The 23,096-nt window shown below is 35.5% G+C and overlaps 1 long non-coding RNA gene across 3 annotated transcripts in view; it reads left to right on the top strand.

Annotated features, from left to right (window-relative positions):
- LOC103105593 (uncharacterized) overlaps positions 1 to 23,096 on the top strand; it is a 165,767-nt gene that overhangs the window by 121,019 nt on the left and 21,652 nt on the right. For all 3 annotated transcript variants that reach the window (XR_008912388.1, XR_008912389.1, XR_008912387.1), the window contains exon 2: positions 3,128 to 3,204. This is a non-coding gene — a long non-coding RNA (uncharacterized LOC103105593). The remainder of the gene's footprint in view (positions 1 to 3,127; positions 3,205 to 23,096) is intronic.

The raw sequence follows: 23,096 nt of genomic DNA, 5'->3' as shown, positions 1-23,096 counted from the left end.
GCTTCCTACTATCTCATCTCCTCAACTTGTCTCTAAATGCTTCCTTATAACAAATATGTAGTTAGGCAAAACACCCCGTTAATTACTCTAATTACCAGTACCTATTACATCTCACCTCTGTTGTCATCCCATATTGTTGCCTGTTGAAATCTTTCCTTCAAGGACCAGTTTTCAAACCTTTTCTGTGAAGGCTTCCCTTATGCTCCCATCTGGAAGTAATCAGTCCCTCAGATTCCTCACAGCATTTTGTATGGACTTCTCCTTTACCCTTAAACTTTACTGTCTAATTTATGTTACATTTTTTACACAAATACATTTCTTGTCTTCCCTAATAGATTGTACATGCTGTAAGGATGGGGTCTGTTCCATTTCATAGCAAAGTGCCAACTGAATACTAGGTGCTTGAAAATGTTAAGGTGATTTGAATTAAATGGTTTAAAAGAAGTATGCTTTTTTCATTCTTGCTATTTTAGACTATATTGTAATTTGTAAACATTTCCTCTACTTTATGTATTAAAGTTTATAAACATTTCACTGTCAAATTATGTTGTTTCTGTCTTTGCAATATCTTGTACTCTACTCTCCGCATATATATATATATATATATATATATAAATATATATAAATGCAATCCTATTTCAAGCCCTCATTACTGCTCATCTGAACTGCTATAAGAGTTTTCTCATTTGTCTCCCTTCTTCAAGTCTTTTCCTGTTCAAATGTAGACTTCACTTAGTTGTTAAAGTGAATTTCCTTTCCTTTCCTTTCCTTTCCTTTCCTTTCCTTTCCTTTCCTTTCCTTTCCTTTCCTTTCCTTTCCTTTCCTTTCCTTTCCTTTCCTTTCCTTTCCTTTCCTTTCCTTTCCTTTCCTTTCCTTTCCTTTCCTTTCCTTTCCTTTCCTTTCCTTTCCTTTCCTTTCCTTTCCTTTCCTTTCCTTTCCTTTCCTTTCCTTTCCTTTCCTTTCCTTTCCTTTCCTTCTTTCTTAGTATGAATGCTAAAACAGAAGAGAGACAAAGTCCAAGCAAATGGGGTCACACACATAGGAACTATCTGAGGCCATATTTGAACTTAGGCCCTCCTAAATCCACACCAGGCAGTCTAGTCACTGTGATGCCTAGTTTCCCTTAAGGAAAAAAAAATTCAAGTCATATCTGCCCTTGTCATTCCCTTACCCAGAGAGGTCCCTTGGCTCTCATTTACCTCTAGGTTCAAATACAAAGCCCTAATTTTGGTTTTTAAACTATTTTGCAACTTGGTCCTTTCCCATCTTTCCAGGTTTCTCACCTGTTCCTCCCTTCTACACACTCTGCTGTCCAGCTACACTCACCTTCTTGTATATTACCAAACTCTTCCCACCATCTACTTGCTTCAAGCTTTTTTACTGTCTGTTTCCCATGCATGGAATATTCTACCCTCTCACATCTGTGTCTTTTTCTCCCTTTCTTTAAGATCAAGTCATACTTTCTGCAGGAGGCATTTCATATACCCCCAGCTACTATTGCCTTCCCACTTTAGATTGCCTTCATCTACTCTGCACATAGGTTGTATGTATCTGGCTTTTTTGTATGTTATCTCCCCTACTAGAATGTAGCTTCCATTAATATAGGCATTCTTCCATTGCTTTCATTTGTATACTCAAAGCTTAGCACAATGCCTGCCACATAGAAAACACTTAATAATTAGTTATCAAATAACTGATCTACTGAATAACATGAAACAGGAGACAGAATGATGGACTTTAACCAGAAAGATGTGTTAAAAGTCCACTACTAAAACTCATCAAGTACATGAGTCAAATCACTTACCCCTTTGAGCCTCAGTTTCCTGATCAATAAAATGGGAATGAAAAACTTCTAGCAACTAACCCATTGGTAGTTGAGGCTCAAAAAAGTTAAAATTACATATATTTACATATGTAATTATATATATACATATATACACAAATGTATATATGTATCTTTAAAATTGTTTAAACATTACATGAATATTGATTATTTTATATTATACATTATATACAACTTTAAAATGCTGAAGGAAGATACCTTTCCATTTTTGAATAGTATGTAAGCTAATAATAGCTAGTATTAATAAAGTATTTATTATGTACCAGATACTCTATTAAGTACTTTAGACATGTTTATTAGTTACCAGTAGACACACATACATATCCATGAACTCTTGCATTTGTTTGAGTAATTACTGCTTTGTTTTTGCACATACAATTAATAAAGACATTAGTTTTAAGTAGTATGTATTGCTTCATTCAGTGACATTCTACAATTGTGTATCTTGAAATATTGTATTTTCTGATGAAAAAATTATGGCTGACCCAAGAAGCTACATGTGTGCAAATTTGTTGTATCATACAATCGATGACTTCTGTAAAAGAAGTAGCATTAAATACATCACCAAGAAAACTTATGAGCAGAAAGAAGGTAGACCAAATATGATGCAGGTCAAATGACCTAGAGAAAATTCTACAGCACACTGAATGGATCCTTGATGGAGTAAGTAGGGGACACCACAGATAAGCGCACAGAATAGAATGGCATGGATGCCTTTTGATCCTTAGTGTTGGAGCATTCTTGCATCTTTGTGATTATTTATCAGATCGATTCATCAAATACCTCATTGTGTACTATATGCAAGATTGTGCATGCGACTCTTTAGCTATTGATATATTTATCATGATATAAAACCTAAAAAACAAAACAGATTTGAGTTTTTTGAGAAAAAGCATCTTCCTATTATATGAATGATTTTGTGGGCTATTTTCCTTCTTCATTATGCTAAAAAAATTTGAACTTGGTGGTAATTAGTGTGAAAAAAATGAGTGGAAAAATCTGAGTTTGGTTCTATTATCTTCTTACTATAAGGTAGATGTTTTTCATTTGACAAATGACAGGATGAAAATATTTTATTTAAGGTAGGAAAATAATACAGTTTGGGCAAAGTCATGATTTCACTTAAAGGGATCTGTGTTAAATGAACTTGGGAAATTTTCATTAGAAAGAACAGGATAAACACCACTCTTTGAAGCCTCATTCAGTTTAGTTGGATGACCAGTTAGATGAATTATAGAGAATGCCTTTTGACTGCATCTAAATTTGTGCATTTTTTTCTTTCAGATCAAAGTCTTGCTTAATTTGAGGATCAATTCATAACTTAGCTGCCAAAACTTATCCCCAACTAACAGGAGCAAATGGTAATGTTTACATTCTTTATTGAATTAATTGCTTAGTGGAGAATGATTTGCATACCTACATTAAGCCTAGGAATTGGGAAATAGCTAAAAGATGGTGATAGCTCTAATGTTTAACAACATTATACTACCAGTTTATGAATTCCCTGAACTTCAGTAACTTGTCATATATATTATCACAGGGGCATCTTGCCTGAATGAGAGAATTTGTTTGTATACTTGGGTAAAGCCAATGATAACCAAAAATCCTCACAATTAAGTGATTTGCAGAACTCAAATGATGTGATTCATTTTGAAAAGAATTTAGAAAATTAAATGTTTAAACTTTTTGTTGTTGTCTTTGCAGAATTAACCCATGACATAATGTCTCTCAGACTATCTTCTTATTCTTTTTTTCAACATGGCCAGGAATGCCACAGGGATTGACTTATTTCTCAGGATATTTTGAAATTCTTGTTTCACATTCTACTATGAACCACATATTGTGGAGATAGTAAAAAAAATGAATGGCTTGTTGTTGTGGAGTGTTTGTGTGTAGAAATTTTGAATACCTGAGAGATTTAGGTTTAGGATCAATTTGAATTTGAGCTATTTCTTAGAAAATTCTTAATCACAGAAAGCATTGGGGATAAGAGTAATAATGGGATTAGTTATTCTTCCTTCTAATCCACATAGATGCTAACCCCCTTCCATACAGATAAGGGGAACATAAGGGAAACAAAACAGGATTTAGAGCAAGAAGGGACCTGTTAGAACATTTAGTCCAACCTCCTCATTAAATAGAGGAGGAAACTGAGTTTCTAAAGATTGTGGCTACAGAGTTACAGTGACAGCGCTGGCATTTATACTAAGATTTTCTGGCTTCAAATTCATTGGTCCTTCTATGACACCATCTCTCAGAATGTTAGACATTGGAAATACTCTTAAGATATCCTGTAGTAAGACATTTACTTTACAAATGAGAAAGCTGAGCCTCAGAGAGGTTGGGTGACTTAACTTGGCAGATAAAACGAATGGCAGTGTTCCTCTACTCTCTGATAGTTAGTGGCAATATAATATGAAGAGATTAGAAAGATACTCTATGGAATTTCCTCTCATCAACCCTTGCCTTAGCCCTGACTATGGCCCTTTCTATATGTATCCATCACTAAAACCATTGCTTCTGATTTATTCCTTACAGTAGAAAATTTTTTTGGTTGAATAGAAGATAGTTTATTCTCCAATAAAAAATGGGAGATATTTAAGTATTTCAGAACATTTTATAAAATCTCTCATAACCCCCCCCCTTTTGTTCAGTCCATATTTGTAATTTCATCAGTGCAAGGATGTAAGGAAACTCCCTTTGACTCTTTAGTTTAAAAACTTGTGGAGATTTTTAAGAACTGTGAAGGTAGGTGAATTGTCCAGTCTTACATTGGTAGTATGTGTCAGAGACACATTCTCCCCAATTCTTCCTAAATCTGAATCCAGTTTCCTACCCCCTAAAACCAATTGTTTCTTGCTGCGATCACAGACCCATAGAATGATAAAATTTTCAATTTGTAAAGAATCTTCATGGTTGCCTAGTCCAACCTCCTCATATTACTGATAAAGAAACTTGGACTTAGGTAATTAGAGTGACAACCCAGGAACACATATGGAAAGTGGTAGAACTAGAATATGAAATATGTGTCTCTGATTCTATATCCGAGACCCTTTCCCTTGTACCACACTCATCATGAGGTCCAGATTCTTCATTTTACAATGAAGGAAGCTGTGTTTATAGTTTGGATCAACCTCAAAAATGAGTGCATCTGTTATGCTGCATTTTGAATATTATACCTAGTCTGAGTTTGCTAATCAATCAAATAATGCCCATTAGTTACCCTAAAATTATTTTATTAATTTCAATCAATATCAAAATCATGGGATTTTTGTATATTAAAAGGGGGAAGGGGAAATATACATTAGCTTTGGAAATAAAAAAGGATACATAGAAGCACTGATGATTGTTTTGTGAGAAGAAATATAGTTTGACAAGTATTTATTGAATGCTTATACTAAGCATTTATAATGCAATAAGCATTTTGTATGGGGGGCAAGAAAGATGTTCTGTGAGAGATCTTACAGACTAATTTACTAGCTACGAGACATGAAACACAGCAGAGTGGAAGATAGCATGTGAACACATTGTAAAACTAGAATTTCCTAGAATAAACCAATGGTCTGGTTCAAGTAGGAAAATATGGGAACCATGAAAGAGGGGCAACAGGGCAATATGCCAAGATGCAAAGGAAAAATCATGGAATATATACTCTTTATTGGTGCGGTGAGTGATGTGGACTTTCTAGGTTTCAGTTGGTAGATTAACTCTCCATCTAACCAAAATGCTCTTCCTTTGTTGGAGTCCCACCAAGAGGAGCAGCTGTAGTAATAGTTTAAAAAATAGCTAATACGTATAGCATGGTAAGGTTTCAAAGCACTTTATATTTTTGTCCCATTTGATTCTCTCAACACCCTGTGAGGTAAGTGCTATAATTATCTTCATTTTGTGGATTAGTAAACTGAGGCAAATAGACAGAAAGTGATTTGCTTGGGTTCTTTAGTTTAGAATTGTCTAACTCAGGATTTCAGCTCAGATGTTCCATACTTCCAGGATAGCCCTCTATCTGGAGTGCTACCTTGCTGTCCAACTCCACAGTACTATGAGTCTACAGAATTAAATAGGTCTTTGAGGAGGTGGGATTCACCCAAGAGGAGGCTTTTTAAAATTAAAAATAATTAAAAATATTTATTTAATTAATTTAGAATATTTTTTCATGCCAAATGATTCATGTTCTTCCCCCCCCCGACAATGAGAAATGGATTTTACTTGTATCATTGTTCAAAACCCATTTCTATATTATTCATGTTTGCAATAGTGTGATCATTTATATCCCCAGTCACATCCCCATTGAACCTTGTAATCAATCATCTGTTTTTCTTCTGAGTTTCTACTCCCACAGTTCTTTCTGTGGACGTGGAGAACAATCTTTCTCCTAAGGCAAGAGGAGACTTTCTTAATCCTTTAGTCATCCTGAGAATATTTCTTTTGGGGGGAGGTAATGGAAGGAGGAAGATAACCATGGTTCCTTGACAAGTTTCTAGTTCTGCATAGATCTCTGTGAGCTTGGAACTCATGGTGGAGGGAAGTGGAATTGGTTTTGCATGGTGTTTGAGTGTAGGTATGAGCCCACAGAGCCTGTCTTATATTAGATACCTTATTAACCTGAATCCTTCATAGGTCATTTCCTTTGTTCCTCTGTTATCTTCCCACACAACTCCCAGTTCACCTCCCTCTATCTTCTCTTATTGGCCTTTTAATTATTATCATTCATATGGTTCCTTTGATGGGATGGTAGAGGTATGCCCAGGTCTCTTTCCAGTGAATTCAATCATGACTACTTGTGGATGCTCTATCCTCTTTATTCAACTTCCTTATCACAGAGGGAAGGGAAAATCATTTCTCTGTTACAGGAAGAAAGAAATGCTTTACAAATAATTGTCTCATTTAATTAGAACCTCATAACCACTCCAAAAGGCAGATATTATTTTCCTTATTTTACAGTTCAGAAAACCAAGGCAGGGCTAAAATGACTTGCCCAGCATCACAGAGCTAGTAAGTGTTTGAGGTTAGATTTGAACTTGAGCATTCCTCACTCCAGAGTCCAGTGATCTGTGTACTACGGTGTCCCCCTTGTCCCCTTCCCCAAATGCCTCACACACAATCATATGTATCCTTTTGAAAGCCAAACTCAAGACTACAGCTCAGGTGAGTGAATTATAATTGATGTGGTACTGAAGGGGTTCACAAGTGCCCAGAATAATGTAGGTGAGTGCCGCAGCTTTGTCCTTCGAATTTCCCAGCTTGTTCAGGAAAGCACTATGGACCCAGGAGCTAAAACTGACTTGTCCAGAATCCCAGGGCAGGGCAGTGTCAGAGCTGCTTTGGTCTCCTGACACATTGAGCAGGGGTCTTTCCACTCTCAATTGTTGCTGAACTCAAGTTAGCACAGCTGTAGGTTCTGCGACTTTAATTTGAACCTTAGTTCCCACATTGGCATTTCACTGGAGATGGAGAAGAAGCATGATTTCATCCTTGATTAGATGCCAAAAGTACACTAATTGAGAACCAGACTGTGTGACAGGGGCCTCCAGAGGGGTGGGGACTATTAATAACAGTGTGTGAATTAAAAGAAACAGGATCCATTAATTTTAATATTCTAAAAGTTACAGCAAATAGAGGCAATCTGCCTCCAAATTATAGGAAAAAATAAATGTAACTAGAGGGAATGCCTCAGCTTTTAAAAATTTATAACTTTTATTATTCATAATTAGAAAGACTGCTGAATTTCATGATTTTTTTGGCAATTCAGCACCAACTCTCCTGTTTCTCTCTCATACCAAAAGCAAGAAGATCTATTATGTGGTATTTACCTGATCATTCTTTCCACATATTCCAAAGGAAAGAACATTTATTTTTCTGTGTGGAGGATAAGAACTTAGAATGATGTAAAATGAGTTTCTCCTGAGGGATGAAATTCTTCCTTGGGTTTGTTTTCATTGTCTCCCTTTTCTCCACGAATAAGTAACAATTTGGTACTGCAAAGTTTATCCCCTCAGTTACTCAGTTGTGTTTTATTAGAGACAAATGTGGACAGCGTACACTCACAATAGTTAGGCTTCTGGAATCCATAAATTGTGTTTTGCTTGACCTGTCAAAAAGATAGAATTCTCAGCATGTGCTGTCTACTTCCCTCAAACTCTTCCTAACCCCAGGCAGATCTCACTCCCCCACATGTCCCAGCTGTTTTCAGCTCCTGTATGGCCTCTTCTAAATTCATTAACCTTCCTGCAAGCAGTCTATTAGAGTTCAGACTTGAGAAATTATGGAAGGAATAGAAATACTTTCTATCCTCTGCTTCTTATGGCTTGACTGGCTTTTCCCCTCTTTCATGAAGCTCTTGTGGCCCAGCTGAACAATCACAACTATTCCAAATGTAGGATTTCTTTTTTTCCCAAACAATAAAAGTCTAAATCATCCCAGACAGAATGAGATTTACTAGTTAGGAAAGCTCTTATTCATAACCTACCTTAAAACCTGTTGAATAATGAGCAAAATCATAGGGTTAAGCCAATTAGAAGCATGTCAATAAATTGTAGGCATATTTCATGAGGAATAAATAAATGGTCCAGAAAATTATTTTTTGCTTATTTGGTTTGAATTTAATCATTCCAAGTTCTCTGGGCTTGAGTTTGTGACAATGGAAAGATACTCAGAAAAGAAATCTCAGTGATTTTATGTATCTTTTGGGGGCAAGAAGGGGAAGAACTTTCAAAATATAGCTTTTGACACATTTAAAAAATTTTATTGCCTACTTTATCCAAAAAATTCCTTCTATGAAAGGTTAAAAAATGAAGAGAATTGGAAAATAGCAGTAAAGGAGAATGAGGAAATGGTCTAATGAATGAACCCTGGGCTAGAGAACAGTAATCCTGGGTTCTAGTCTAGCTTTAATATTAACTAATTCAGTGATTTTAGGCAAGCTACTGTCAGGACAGAAGGTAGACTAAGTCTACCTCAGATGAATTGAAAGTCTTGTCTTAGGATGACTTAGGTTCCAGTTCGGTCTCTGAAATGTGCTGGGTGACCATGGATGCCATTTAATATCTTGAGAGTTCAAGGCAATCACCTTAGAACCAAAGGTGAATAGGATCTATTGATATGCTTTGGGGAAAGATCTGCATCAGGAGATCCCACCATGGATGCAGTTTCAGAACTAGACCATTCCCACTTTTATCTCCCTTTCAATTCCTTCTCCTCTCCAGAAAGAGAGGAAAGAAAGGAATAAAAGCCTAGACTATCCAAAGTCTAAGCTACCTTCTAACTCTCAAATTCTAGAATTTAGTCCTAAAATCTTCCTAGATTTGTATTTTTCCCCAAGACATGTAGGCCAAAATATTCATAGCAGCAACTTGAATTACTGGATAGAGCAAGTTGATTTTGACACAAGAAGACTAGAGTCCAAATGCTACTTCAGACACTTATGTAAACAAGGATAATTCAATTCTGAGCTTCAGTTAATTTATCTCTAAAATGGGGATGACAGTAGTATCAACCTCACAGGTTGTCCTGTATATCAAGTGATATAAATGTCTATAGGGTTTTGCATACCTTCAAGGGGATATGGATTCATTTTTAACTCTATCTATAATGGAGTTTGGTACTTTCTATACAATTCATAATCTTAGTGGGTTGCTTAGAGCATATTTAAAGTTTAAGTAAATTACCTGGTGGGACATAAGCAGTAAATAAAAAAAATTACATTTTTATCTTAAATTTCCAGCTTTGGAGTTATGAGAAAGGGTCTAAACAGTCCATGCTCTCAAGGAATTTACATTCATAACTAGTTTCTAAGGTGGGATTGGAACAGAATTTTTCAGTGCTCCAAAAGTCAGCACTCTATCCACTATATCCTACTACAAACCTTAGGAAACTAGATATATTAGCCAATCTCATTATTATAAAAAGTACTATCTGTTTTTATGAAAATCAAGACATGTATTAGCCAAAAGAACGCGAACCAGGGTAACAAAATCTATAATGAGATTATATATGCCTTTGACCATTCTGGTTAGCCTTGGGGGGGGTGCAGGTTGTGGTCATGGAATATTGAATATTCTTTTAGATTTAATTGGTCAATTTTGTTGAACTACTTCCCTTTCCCTATCTTTAAAAAAAATTCTTAGTTGGAGTTCCAGGTAAACATGGTTTAGATGCAGGAATCTAACTCTCCTCATTGCCTATTGATATAAATTACCTCAAAAGGTCAAAACCCCGAATTCATATGAATGAAGGGGCTCCACAGGAGGGCGCAGCATCAAAAGTATATGGGATTTGGGCATTTCCACAGTATAAGAGGGTGAAATAGCTTCCACCAAAATGAGAGCTGATCTAACCTATGGACCCAGTGCACTAGACTCCAAGCCAGCACATGATAGAATCAGTGAGTGAGTGAGGGACACCTCTAGGACCTTGGCAGCTGACTAAGATCACCAAAGACCTACCCCTAAGAGCTGCTAGACTTGAGACCACAAAAGGTGGAAGAGCTCAGACCTTGGGTGCAGAGATAGTGCAGAGAAGGGCTGTAAACAGAAGCTGCAGAGACTGGAGAGACAAAAACTGCTCTCCTTAGCTCCATACACAGAGAGCTTATCCTCCTCACTCAGAATCTTGACTGGAAAGGGAAGGAAAAACCAGTTTAGTGATGGCAAAGAATGCCCAGAAAATACAACTTCCAAACACCAAGAAGATCAGGAAGAAGGCTTTGAACCTGGTTAAATTTTATGGAGAAAAAATCCAGACTACAGAGGAAACAGCAGAGGACAATGAACAATTAAATGCATCCAAACCTTCCAAAAGAAATGGAAATTGGCCACAGATTCTTGAAGAATTTAAATCTAAAATTTTGAGAAAAATGGACAAGATTTGGCAAGAAAAGTTGAAAATAGTAAAAAAAAAAATAACAGTTTAAAAGACAGGAACTCCCAATTGGAGAAAGAAGCCCAGTAATAAAATGAAATGATAAATGAATTAGAGAACACAGTTAAAAAAGCTGAAAGCCATGAAAAGCAGGATAGACCAAACCAAAAAGGAAAATCAAAAGAGTATAGTGGAAAACCAAAAGATTATACCAGAAAGCCAATCTTGAAAGACTACAGTTGGGCAGTGGGAAGCCAATGATATCACAAAACAGCAAGAATTAATAAAGCAAAGTCAAAAGCTGACAAAATAAAAGGAAACATGAAATATCTCACTGAGAAGATAACTCATCATGAAAACAGGTTTAGAAGAAGAGGCAAAGCCCAGAAATAAAAAGAAATCTTGACATCATACTACAAGAAATTATCCAAGAAAATTGCCCAGATTAAGCTAGAGATCCTAAAAATTAAAGGAGAAATTAATAAAATCCAAAGTAAAAGAATTATTGAATTAATAAATAAGACTAGAAGCTAACATTTTGAAAAAACAAATAAAATAGACAAAGTACTGGTCAATCTAATGAAAAAAGGCAAGAAGAAAATAAAATTAACAGTATCCAAACTGAAAAGGGAGACCTTACCTCTAATGAAGAATAAATTAAGGGAATCATTAAAACCTATTTTGCCAAATTATATGGCAATAAATATGTCAACCTTGGTGATATGGATGGATATTTATAAGAATATAAATTGCCTAGATTAACAGAAGAAGAAAGAAATAGAATTCCAAATAATCCAATATCAGAAAAAGAAATTGAACAAGCCATCAAAGAACTCCCTAAGAAAAATCCCCAGGACATGATGGATTCACAAGTGAATTCTATCAAACATTCAAAGAACAACTAATCCCATTACTATAAAACTATATGACATAATAAGCAAAGAAAGAGTTCTACCAAATTCCTTTTATGACACAAATATGGTATTGATTCCAAAGCCAGGCAGGTAAAAAACAGAGAAAGAAAACTATAGATCAATCTCCTTAATGAACCTTGATGCAAAAATCTTAAATAGAATACTAGCAAAAGAACTCCAGCAAGTGATCACGAGGGTTATTCATTATGATCAGGTGGGATTTATACCAGGAATGCAAGGACGGTTTAATATTAGGAAAAACATGCACATAATTGACCATATCAATAAGCAAACCGGCAAAAATAACATGATTATCTCAATAGATGCAGAAAAAGCCTTTGACAAAATACAACATTCATTCCTATTGAAAGCACTAGAAAGTATAGGAAGAGAAGGGGCTTTCCTAAGAATAATAAAACAGTATATATCTAAAACCATCATCAAGTATCATCTGCAATGAGTATAAACTTCTAGTAACTAGATCAGGAGTGAAACAAGGATGTCCATTATCACTTCTATTCTTTTACATTGTACTAGAAACACTAGAAGTAGTAATTAGAGAAGAAAAAGACATTGAAGGTATTAAAATGGGTAATGAGGAGACCAAACTATCACTCTTTGCAGATGATATGATGGTCAACTTAAAGAATTCTAGAGAATCAACTAAAAAGCTAGTAGAAATAAATCAACAACTTTAATAAAGTTGCAGGATACAAAATAAACCCACATAAGTTATCAGTATTTCTATATATTCCCAACACATCTCAGCAGTAAGAATTAGAAAGATAAATTCCATTTAAAAACACCCTAGACAATATAAAACACTTAAGAATATATCAGCCAAGACAAACACAGGAACTATTTGAACACAACTACAAAACACTTTCCACACAATTAAAACTAGATCCTAATAATTGGAATAACATTAATTGCTCATGGACATGATAATAATAAACATAATAAAAATAACAATCTTACCGAAGCTTATTATTTAGTGCCATACCCATTGAACTATCAAAAAACTTTTCCACCAAATTAGAAAAAAAAAAACATAACAAAGTTCATTTGGAAGAACAAAAGATCAAGGGTATCCAGGGAAGTAATGAAAAAAAAATACAGTATACTTGAGTAACTATACAGAACAGTATAGTTGTCAGATCTTTGGGAAAAAATATTTTAAAACCACACAAGAGTTAGAAAAAAATTACAAAATGTAAAATAAATAATTTTGATTACATTAACTTAAAAAGGTTTTTGTACAAACAAAACCAATGCAACCAAAATTAGAAGTGAAGCAAAAAACTGGGGAAAATCTTCATAACAAAAACCTCTGACAAAGGTCTAATTACTCAAATTTATAAAGAGCTAAATCAGTTGTACCAAAAAATCAATTGATAAATGGTCAAGGGACATGAATAGGCAATTTTCAGATAAAGAAATCAAAACTATTAGTAGGCACATGAAAAAGTGTTCTAATTTTCTTATAATCAGAGAAATGCAAATCAAAACAACTTTGAGATACCACCTCACACCTAGCAGATTGGCTAGCATGACAGCAAAGGAGAGTAATGAATTGTGAAGGAGATATGGCAAAATTGAGACATTCATGCATTTCTGGTGGACTTGAAAATTGATCCAAACATTCTGGAGGGAAATTTGGAACTGTGCCCATAGGGCACTAAAATACTGTCTGCCATTTGATCCAGCCATAGCATAGCCTTAGGGTTTGTACCCTAAAGGGATAATAAGGAAAAAGACTTGTCCAAGAATATTCATAGCTGCACTCTTTGTGGTGGCCAAAAATTGGAAAATGAGGGGATGCCCTTTGATTAGGGAATGGCTGAACAAATTGTGGTATATGTTGGTGATGGAATACTATTGTGCCCAAAAGAATAATAAAGTGGAGGAATTCCATGGGAACTGGAATGACCTCCAGGAATTGATGCAGAGCGAAAGGAGCAGATCCAGGAGAACATTGTACACAGAGATTGATACGCTGTGGTACAATCGAATGTAATGGACTTCTCCATTAGTAGCAATGCAGCGATTCAGAACAATTTGAAGGGAATTATAAGAAAGAACACTAGACACATTCAGAGGAAAAACTGTGTGAGTAGAAACACAGAAGAAAAACAACTGCTTGATCGCGTAGGTCGAGGGAGATATGATTGGGGATGTAGACTCTAAATGATTATCCTAGTGCAAACATCAACAACATGGACATAGGTTTTGATCAAGGACACATGTAAAACCCAGTGGAATTGTATATAGGCTATGGGAAGTGCTAGGGGGAGGGGAGGGAAAGAATATGATGCTTGTAACCAAGGGAAAATGTTCTAAATTGACTAAAGAAAAATTTCAAAATAAATAAATAAATGAATGAATGAATGAATGAGTAAATAAATAAATAAATGAATTCATAGTTACTGCTAGACACTTTAGATATCCCATTCCTTGGTTACTGCATATCTTAACTCTTAGGTCATTAGGGTATTATAACATTAAATATACTTACAATAAATAATCAGTAAATCTGAAAGAACTTTCCCAAGAACCTAATTTATTGTTCCAGAGTGTTTTAAGTATGAGGGTTGAGTCTACCTCATCACTTTCTTTTATTTTTGTTTCATTTCTTTTTATATTTAGATGTAACACAATATATCTCATATAGCAACAATATAATTCACATGATTTATTATAAACATTTAGTAAATATGTTTTTATGAAGTGAAATAAAAAATAAAACAAAATTATTTAACTTCAAAAAAATTCTTAGTTACAAAAGATAGGGGTGGGTGGGAAGTGGGGAGGAATATGTTCAGAAAGGAAAGGGATTAAAAAATGGGAGATGTCAACTGTTAAAAGGACTCCCAAGAAACAAAACTCTTCTATTTCCTATTTTTTTTGGGTAGAACCATCATTGTAGTCATGGACATAGGCAAGACTGATTACTGCTACTGGGGTGGCTGACTGTAGAGGGAGGGAACAAGTAGGTCAAGGGGGACACCCCATCCCTACAGAAAAGATCACCTCATCTGGGAAGTGCCATAACTCATCAGCACTTCAATGCCCTTGTGCTGGGGCTAGGGAATGATCTGACATGGATTGGACTCAGTGTGGGAGCTTCTTCAAAGTCACTGTCAACAGTTGTTTGCTGAGGTCAGCCTGGCCTGGGCTGTCCTGGGCAGGACCAGCAGCTGCTAATCCTTTGCTTTAAGCTGAGTCTGACAATGGCATACACAGATAACTAGGGATCAATGACTTGGCATGTGTTCCTGTGTTATCTGCAGGGCTACTAAATAATAGCAATAACCCTAAACATGAAATCCCTGTTTCCTGGGCAGACAATGATAGCTATTAGCACTGTTTTTACAAAGAAGTGAGAGAGAACCTTTAGAAAAAGAATAAATGAAATCAAAGGGAAATCTTCACCTAAATGATATGTAATCTAGAATAAAAAGAAATGACATTTCATGCCTGCAGCCGTCTACTTGAAGGGTTGGTACAAATTTATAGCGATAGTAATAATTCCCACATAATATTCTCTGATGCCTCATTATGGTGCAGAAGTGATGCATAAGCACTAACAGGTCCAGATAACATTAAGAAACTTGGTATATTTCCCATTAAAGACTATAGATCTGTTATTCCATAATAGCCTAGATGCTTTTAAAGAGATTCATCACACGAGGGTTGGACAGATGATATTTTTGGCCATAACAAATCATATAGAAATGACTATTAAACTGTATAGCAAATGGAATCTAGGGAAGACCTGAAAGCTAATAAACTTAGGGATCATGTACTGTTTCCAGTACAACCTGGCTTGGTGACCAAGTCCTGTTTTGGAAGTCTACACTCTAAGACCATAAGTTATAGGCAAACAGCCATTCTGCACCTCTGGGATGATTTTATAGAACAGATTCCTCCATGTTGGTGAAACTATCAATGTTGACCAAAAAACAAAAGAGGTGAATAAATGTGGCAGAATTCTATCAATGAAAGAGTATACTGTTGTATCGGCTGTCAATATGGTCTAGTGGGGAGTGATGGATTTGAAATCAGGAGACTTGAATTTCTATTTTTACCTTGTATTGTGAAGAGCTATATAACCATAGGATAATGGGATATTTTGAAGTGATAATATATGTTAATTATTTTAATTGACGATTAATTTTAGGGTAATAATGAACATTGTTCAAGGAATATTTATTGATGTTTATTAATAAATCATTAATAGTAATTAATACTTTATTAGTATTATTTAATATATAATAATTAAACATAATTTATTTAGTATATGCATATTATGTGTTCTTTTAATATTTTATAATTAATTATTGATGATATTTTATAGATTAAATGAATTGTATTAATTAGATATAATAGAAAACAACTGAACTTTGAGTACTAAACCTGGAGTCAGAAGAACTATAATGGAATTCCAGCCACATTTCTTCAGTTAAGTGTCATCACTCTCCATGTGACCTTGGGGAAGCCCTTTAACCTATCTGGGCCTCAGTTTCTTTATTTATAAAATGAGGGGTGGATGTTAGAAGACTGGATAACTTCTAAGGTCCCTTACAGTTATAAATGTCCCCATGATCTTACAAGAATAAGAACATCTACTCATGTAGAGTCACTGTTCTATTGTTTGTTTTTTCTTCCCCAGAAACAGCCTGGGTCATCCCATTTTTGCTTAAATCCATTTGAAATCTAATCTAACTCAATTTCATAGGAGACAAAAATATATAGAAGGGAGAGCAGAAAGTGCCTATGGATGGAATTGAATAATAGGCAGCTCACTTTCCTGAGGGATGAATCATCTATTGATAGAATCTTGAATAGGTGTTTGGTAGGGTAGAGGTCTTGTCTTTAGGTTTCCTCTTCTTCCGATGCTTTGGGATATGTCTATTTCTAAAGTTTAAAATGAGAAAAGAAATCTCTGGACTCTCAATCTAGATGAGCCAAAAATGTCTCCACATAGTGCTGATCATTAATAATGATGATGACAAAAGTTAATATGTATATAGTACCTTATATGTGTGAGAAACTTTGCTAAGGGTTTTAGAGATATTATCTCATTTCATCCTTAACAACAACTGTAGTAAGTGGGTTCTGTTATTATCCCCATTTTTTTGATGAGGAAACTGAGGAAAACAGAAGTTAAGGAACTTTTTTAGTTTCATACAGCCTGTGAGTGTTGATCTTCCTGCTTCTAGACCTTGCACTCAATCCACTGGACCATCTAGCTGTTCCAAAATATATAGAAAGTAATTTTATGTTTTCAGTAGGACTAAAAATAGTATTGAAATATAACATTTTGGGTAATAAGATTTTAGACTTTGTTTTCTTAATATTGGGTCTGTGATCTTAAATAATTTTGATAATAATTTTTGTAAAGGTTATTTTCTTTGTGATCTTCTGTATTTTATTCTGTGCATTTAAAATATTCAGGGATAAGGGTCCATAGGCATCACTAGACTTCTATAGGAGTCCATGACTTGAAAAAAGTTTAAAAATCTTCTATTTTAAACTAAAAGAAGCCACTAAACAATCCAATCTTTCAGTAAATTTGTGATCTCACTCATGTGGGTATTATTCTCAAATGGACTCTAACCTGTCCAATCCTTTCTTATCTAGTGTACCTCTTCTCTATGCCTTGTATAAATCCTCCAAAGATGATCTCTTCAGCATGCCCAAAGCCTTCTTCTCTGTCTATTAACATTTTCATGCAGCACATGGGCCATCCATCTGTTATCCCTCACTCTTTCCACATGGGCAGCCCACCTGCTTTCCCCCTGTCATGGCTTTCCAGGGATTATAGAGTGACGCAGGGGAAACTTGGATTTATCTAAGTGCTTTATTGGCCCACATAGCTCCCACTCACAGCAATAGAGAATCATCTTTCAGTTCAGAACAACTAAAGTTCTCCTTCTCCCAGAAATACTGGGCTTCCTATTTATTAATTCATTTAACTGACCTGTTTTGAAGAGTCTGCTATGCATGTGGCACTGTGTTAGGTGCTGAGGAAACAAAGACAAAAGCAAAACCATCTCTGTCCTCAAGCAGCTTAAACTCTACTAGGGGAGGGAAATACAGCACAGATTCAGCTAAGTAAATATATGCAGCTCCTTATTGGATGGACATTTGTTCTTGACTCTATATGCATAAAAAGGCAAAGATTTTAAATGGAGGTTTTATATGGAGGGCAATACTTTGGTTTAACTACTCTTAAAATGTTTTTGTTTTCCTCTCTCCCTTACCTTGGGAGGAAGCAGATTTAAATTGAATAGTTATCTGTGATAAACACACACAAACATAAGCACCTTTTATAACATTACATAGTAAAATAGGTGATGGGGATGTAAATATAAAAAGGAGATATTCTCTGTCACTCAAAGAGCTTATGCTTTAATAGGATATTATATTCAATATGTTCACAAAAAATAAATTAAGTATCCTGTACTGATCTTAATATATATATATATATATATACATACATACATAATACATATATATATATATATATCTTTCTAGTCCAATACTTAGTGTTAGGGTATCATTAATAACAGGGGAGAATCAAGAAATGCCTCTTGGAGGTAGATGGCACTTGGATTCAGCCCTGAGGGGAGCCAGGGGCACAAAAAGGAAGAAATAAATATTAAGAGCTTTACAGCTACCTTTGATCCAGCATACCTCTACTAAGTCTGTATCTCAAAGAGATCAAAGATAGAGGAAAAGGACCTGCATGTACAAAAATATTTATAGCAGCCCTTTTTGTGGTGCCAAAGAACTGGAAACTGAAGGGATTTGCCATCCATTGGGGAATGGCTAAGTAAGTTGTAGGACAGTATTGTAATTGGATACTATTGTACCATAAGAAATGATGAATGAGATAATTACCAAAAAATGGAAATATTTAACTGAAATGATGCAAATGGAAGTGAGTAGAGCCTGGAGAACATTGTGCATGGTAACAGCAATAATGCATGATGATCAATTGTGAACTCTTATCAACAACACAGGGATCCAAGACAACTCCAAGGGACTCATGCTGGATAAAGCTATCCAGTGCCATAGCAGGAACCTGATGGAGATTGAATGCAGATTGAAGGGAATCACTTTTCATTTTATTTTCTTCCTGAGTTTTTTCTCCTTATTTAGGTGATATGTATCTTATTTTACAACGTGGCAAACATGGAAATATATAATACATGATAGCTCATGTATAACCCAAGGAAGAGGAAGGGAAGAGAGGGAGGAAGAGAACATGGATCACAGAAAGAAAATGATGGTTAAAATTATAATATGTTCATGTAATTGAAAAAATATATAATATATAGTACATACATATATACACATTTTAAAAGTAGAAAAAAAAACAAACAAATAAACAACTATACAAAGATATAAACAAAAAAAAATACAGAGGATTAAACCTAGAGGGAATAGACTGAGTTTTCATCCCAGAAATGATCAGTTCAAAAGACATGAAATACCTGAAGGCTCTATTTACCTACTTGGCCTTTCTGTGTTCCCAAAACATTAAAACAAAAAAAGACAAAAGTCAGAATGACTGCTGATGGTCCAGAATGCAGTAGATGACTGACATCTTTGATGTCTAACCAGACTGTAAGTGCTCCACAGCTCCTTCTTTAACCACCATCATGGTCATTGGAATAAATTGTTTTTATCTTTCTATTCCATTGGAGGAAGTCTTCCCATGCTTGGGGTAGACATTGCTCCTGCCCCCCAAACCCACTAACAGTTTTGATCCCTGTCAGTTTCTTTCAGCCTGGTTTAGCCTCTCTGCTGAGATGGTTTTACTGAGGTATGGATGCTATGTATGCCAAAGCTTCTTGGAGCCACAGTTGAGAGTTTGTGACTGTTGGATCCCAAAGTGGATGAGAAGCCCTGAAAAGAGCTCAGCCTGCCCTCATACTGGAAGTAATCATCCTCCACAGATACCTCATACTCCCCAACAAAAGGTATCAGGAAAGGCATCATATAGGATATGGCAATAAATTGTCCTCTGAAAGGATCTCTAAGGATTTGTGAGATCATAATGTGAATGGATTTGGGGGTAGATAGAGTAGAGCTGAAAAGACATATTAAGGAGTCAATTGTACTTGTCCAGGCCAGTGATAATGAAGGGATTATGCTAGCACAGCAATAGAGGGGACAGAAATAAAATAAATAAAAAGGTCATTAAAAAAAAAACAGTTCTTAGGATTGTTTCTAATTAGCATAGTTTGGCCCATCCACACTGCAATATTTGTCCAAATTCACACCAGCATCTGTGGGTGATCACTTGCTTAAAGCATTATGTGATTATTTCACATATTTTTTCTGCATTTATTCTGCAATAGCCTATTAATTTGATCCTGGTTACAACCCACACTGAAGAGTTAATAAAGTAAATATTTGAACAGTTATTATTTACATTCTTATCAAGAAGGTGATACCGTCTTATTTAGAAAAAGATCAAATACTCTGTTAAATATATATATATATATATGCATATATATATATATATATTATTACTCCTATGGTGTTAGTCTTCATCAAAACCATTAAGTCCTTTTTGGGAGTAAAAACAGTATTTTCAAGATTTCAAAATGGAGTGTATATAAAAGGAAAGGCAGACTGGAAAACTAGATAAACTAGTTAACTTTCTTTTAAAATCCTTACCATCTTAGAAGTAATACCAAGTTTTGGCTCTGAGGTAGAAGGGCAGAAGGGCTGGGCAGTTGGGAGTAATTGACTTGTTGATAACAGCTGTCATTCACAACTTGTCATCATACATTCTGGTTGTTACTGTGCCCAAAGTTTTTCTGGTTCTATTTATTTCACTTTGTATCACTTCATATAAGTATTTTCTTTCTTTCTTTTTTTTTTTTGCGATTATCTTGTCTGTTATTTCTTATGGCACAAAAACATGCCATCACAAGCATATATCATAACTTGTCCAACCATTCCCTGATTGGTGGACATCCCTTTGGTTTCCAGTTCTTTGGTATCATGAGAAGAACTGCTATAAATATTTTTTGGACAGATGGGTTCTTTTTTCTTACCTTAATCTTATAGGAAATATATCTAGTAGTGATATTGCTAGGTCAAAGGGGATACACAATTTTATGGTTCTTTGGATATGGTTCCAGAGTGTTCTTCAGAATGGTCATATTATTTTGCAGCTCCACCAGCACTGTATGTATCCTGATTTTCCCACATTCCCTCCAACATTTATCATTTTCCTTTTTATTAATCATGTTTGCCAGTATGATGAGTTTGATGTGGTACCTCAGAGATGTTTTATTATACAATTTTCTCATCAATAGTGACTTGGAGTATTTTTCATTTGACTAAAGATAGTTTTAATTTCTTCATCTGAGAACCACTTATTCATAACCTTTGACCATTTGCCAATTGGGAAATGCTTTGTATTCTTATAAATTCATCCCTGTTCTTTAAATATTTGAGAAGTGAAGCTTTTGTCAGAGAGACTTTCTTTAACAAAGTCAAATATTTAAATACCCCAAAACTTAAAAGAAAAACTGTAAGTGAAAGGAGAAGAATAAGAGCTCCACTGTCACTATGTTGGGAACTTGTCTTGAGACCTCTAGTGCTTAGAAAGAAGACCTTCATCTTGCTCCATCCATCCATCCATCTATGTATCAGGACCTGAATGTCTGTGTTCTGTCCCAGGTCCAAGTTGATGTCCCTGGTCCCCTGTGTGTCCCTTGTCCTCTTCTGTCAGTATCTGTGTTCCTACACCTTTTGTCTTCTCCCTTATGTTTTTCCTCTTCCTCTCAGTTCTGGCTCTGATTGGCATGTTCCTCCTCCTCTCCAGTCTCTACATATCCTTGAACCACATGCTTATTCCCTTCCTCTCCTGACAAATTTGTATTAAGTAAAAACCACTTTTCATAGAGGTCTGTGGAACTTATCTATAAAGCTAGAACTGTCTGTATATAATGGTAGATAATGATGCAGTCCAGGTTCATATACATTCAGCTGGAATGAATATGTTTAGGCTAGATATTTCAACTCTAAACCCTCATTTCCTCATGTGAAAAAGGAGGCAGTGGAATGAGATGCTCTCTAAGTTCCTCCTCCATGTAAAATTGTAAAGTGAAATAGCCTGATGGATGATATGTAATTTCTAGGTCACTGTTGCTTTCAGCACTCCCACAAATCTTTCAGCAGTATCTAAATTAATCACACCTGTTTAGATAGAGTTCAAATGGGTTTATCGATAATGACAATAATTCTAAACATATAGTAGCCCTGTGCAGTTGGCACATTGAGGCCATGGTTTAAGGGTTCATTATATCTGTAAAGAGGGTGCTCCTAAAATCTTTTCCCCCTCACCAACTCATTTGAGACTTGGTATTTGCCCTATTAGATTCTATCTAATTCCAACACCCCTTCCTTTAGGGGCCACCCCAAATCCAAGCTCTAGCCTCTGAAAGAAGATATAGCCTTCCCTCAACCACAAAAGGACCTTATGGCATTTTATGTGTTTTAAAGATGCTAACTAAAATATTGTTCAGTTGTGTCCACCATACTGTCCATGAGGTTTTCTTGGCAAAGATATTGGAGTGGTTTGCCATTTGCTCTTTTAATTGATTAAGGCAAACAGAGGTTAAGTGACTTGTGTAAAGTCCCACAGTTAATAAGGGTCTGAGGCCATATTTAAGCTTAAGTCTTTCTGACTCCAGACAAAGCATTCTATCCACTGAGCCACTTAGCTGCCACAGACAACAACAACAACATTTTAAAATTCAGTAAAAAAAAATACTACAGGAAAATGACCAAGGTGGATGGGGTGGGATAAAAGAGAAATTATGAAGACTGTTGGCCTCCTCAAGCCATTCTGTCCTCTTTTGAATATCCAGAGGAAATTAGGAAAAGCATTCCCTCCCCCCCCCCACCTCCTCCTCTCTGGATGGTTTTAAATTCCAATGTTGTCCCTAGCTTCAGTTTACCAAATATCTCTTCCAAGCTTTTGTATTTTGCTTGACAAAGGTGTGATTGTCTCAGACTATTCAGAATCTTCTCACCCACCCCCAGCTCTGCTTGGAAACCCAAGACTTGTGTTAGTTACTTTTCTCCTACAAGTCTTCCTTGTCCTTCCACCCCAGGCTGAAGGACTTCCACCTACTCTAGACTAATCACTTTCATTCTATCTTCTCTAACAATTCATAAATATTTTCCCTGCCTCCCAGGATGAAAAAGACCTTTCAGAGTTAGCCTTTATAACAATTTCCAATTTGGAGACTAACTCTCGCATAGCTAGCTCATTTTTTTTCTGAATTCTTTTATTTTTTAAACATTATTTTATTTGGTCGTTTTCATACATTATTCACTGGAAACAAAGATCATTTTCTTTTCCTCCCCTCCCTCCCCGCCTTTCCCTCTCCTATAGCCAACGCATGATTCCATTGGTTATCACATGTGTTCTTGGAACCCATTTC

Source organism: Monodelphis domestica, chromosome 5, assembly GCF_027887165.1.
Source record: "Monodelphis domestica isolate mMonDom1 chromosome 5, mMonDom1.pri, whole genome shotgun sequence".
Classification (NCBI taxonomy): domain Eukaryota; kingdom Metazoa; phylum Chordata; class Mammalia; order Didelphimorphia; family Didelphidae; genus Monodelphis; species Monodelphis domestica.
The sequence above is the reverse complement of the archived record's forward strand: the minus strand, read 5'-3'. Positions and strand labels throughout refer to the sequence as shown.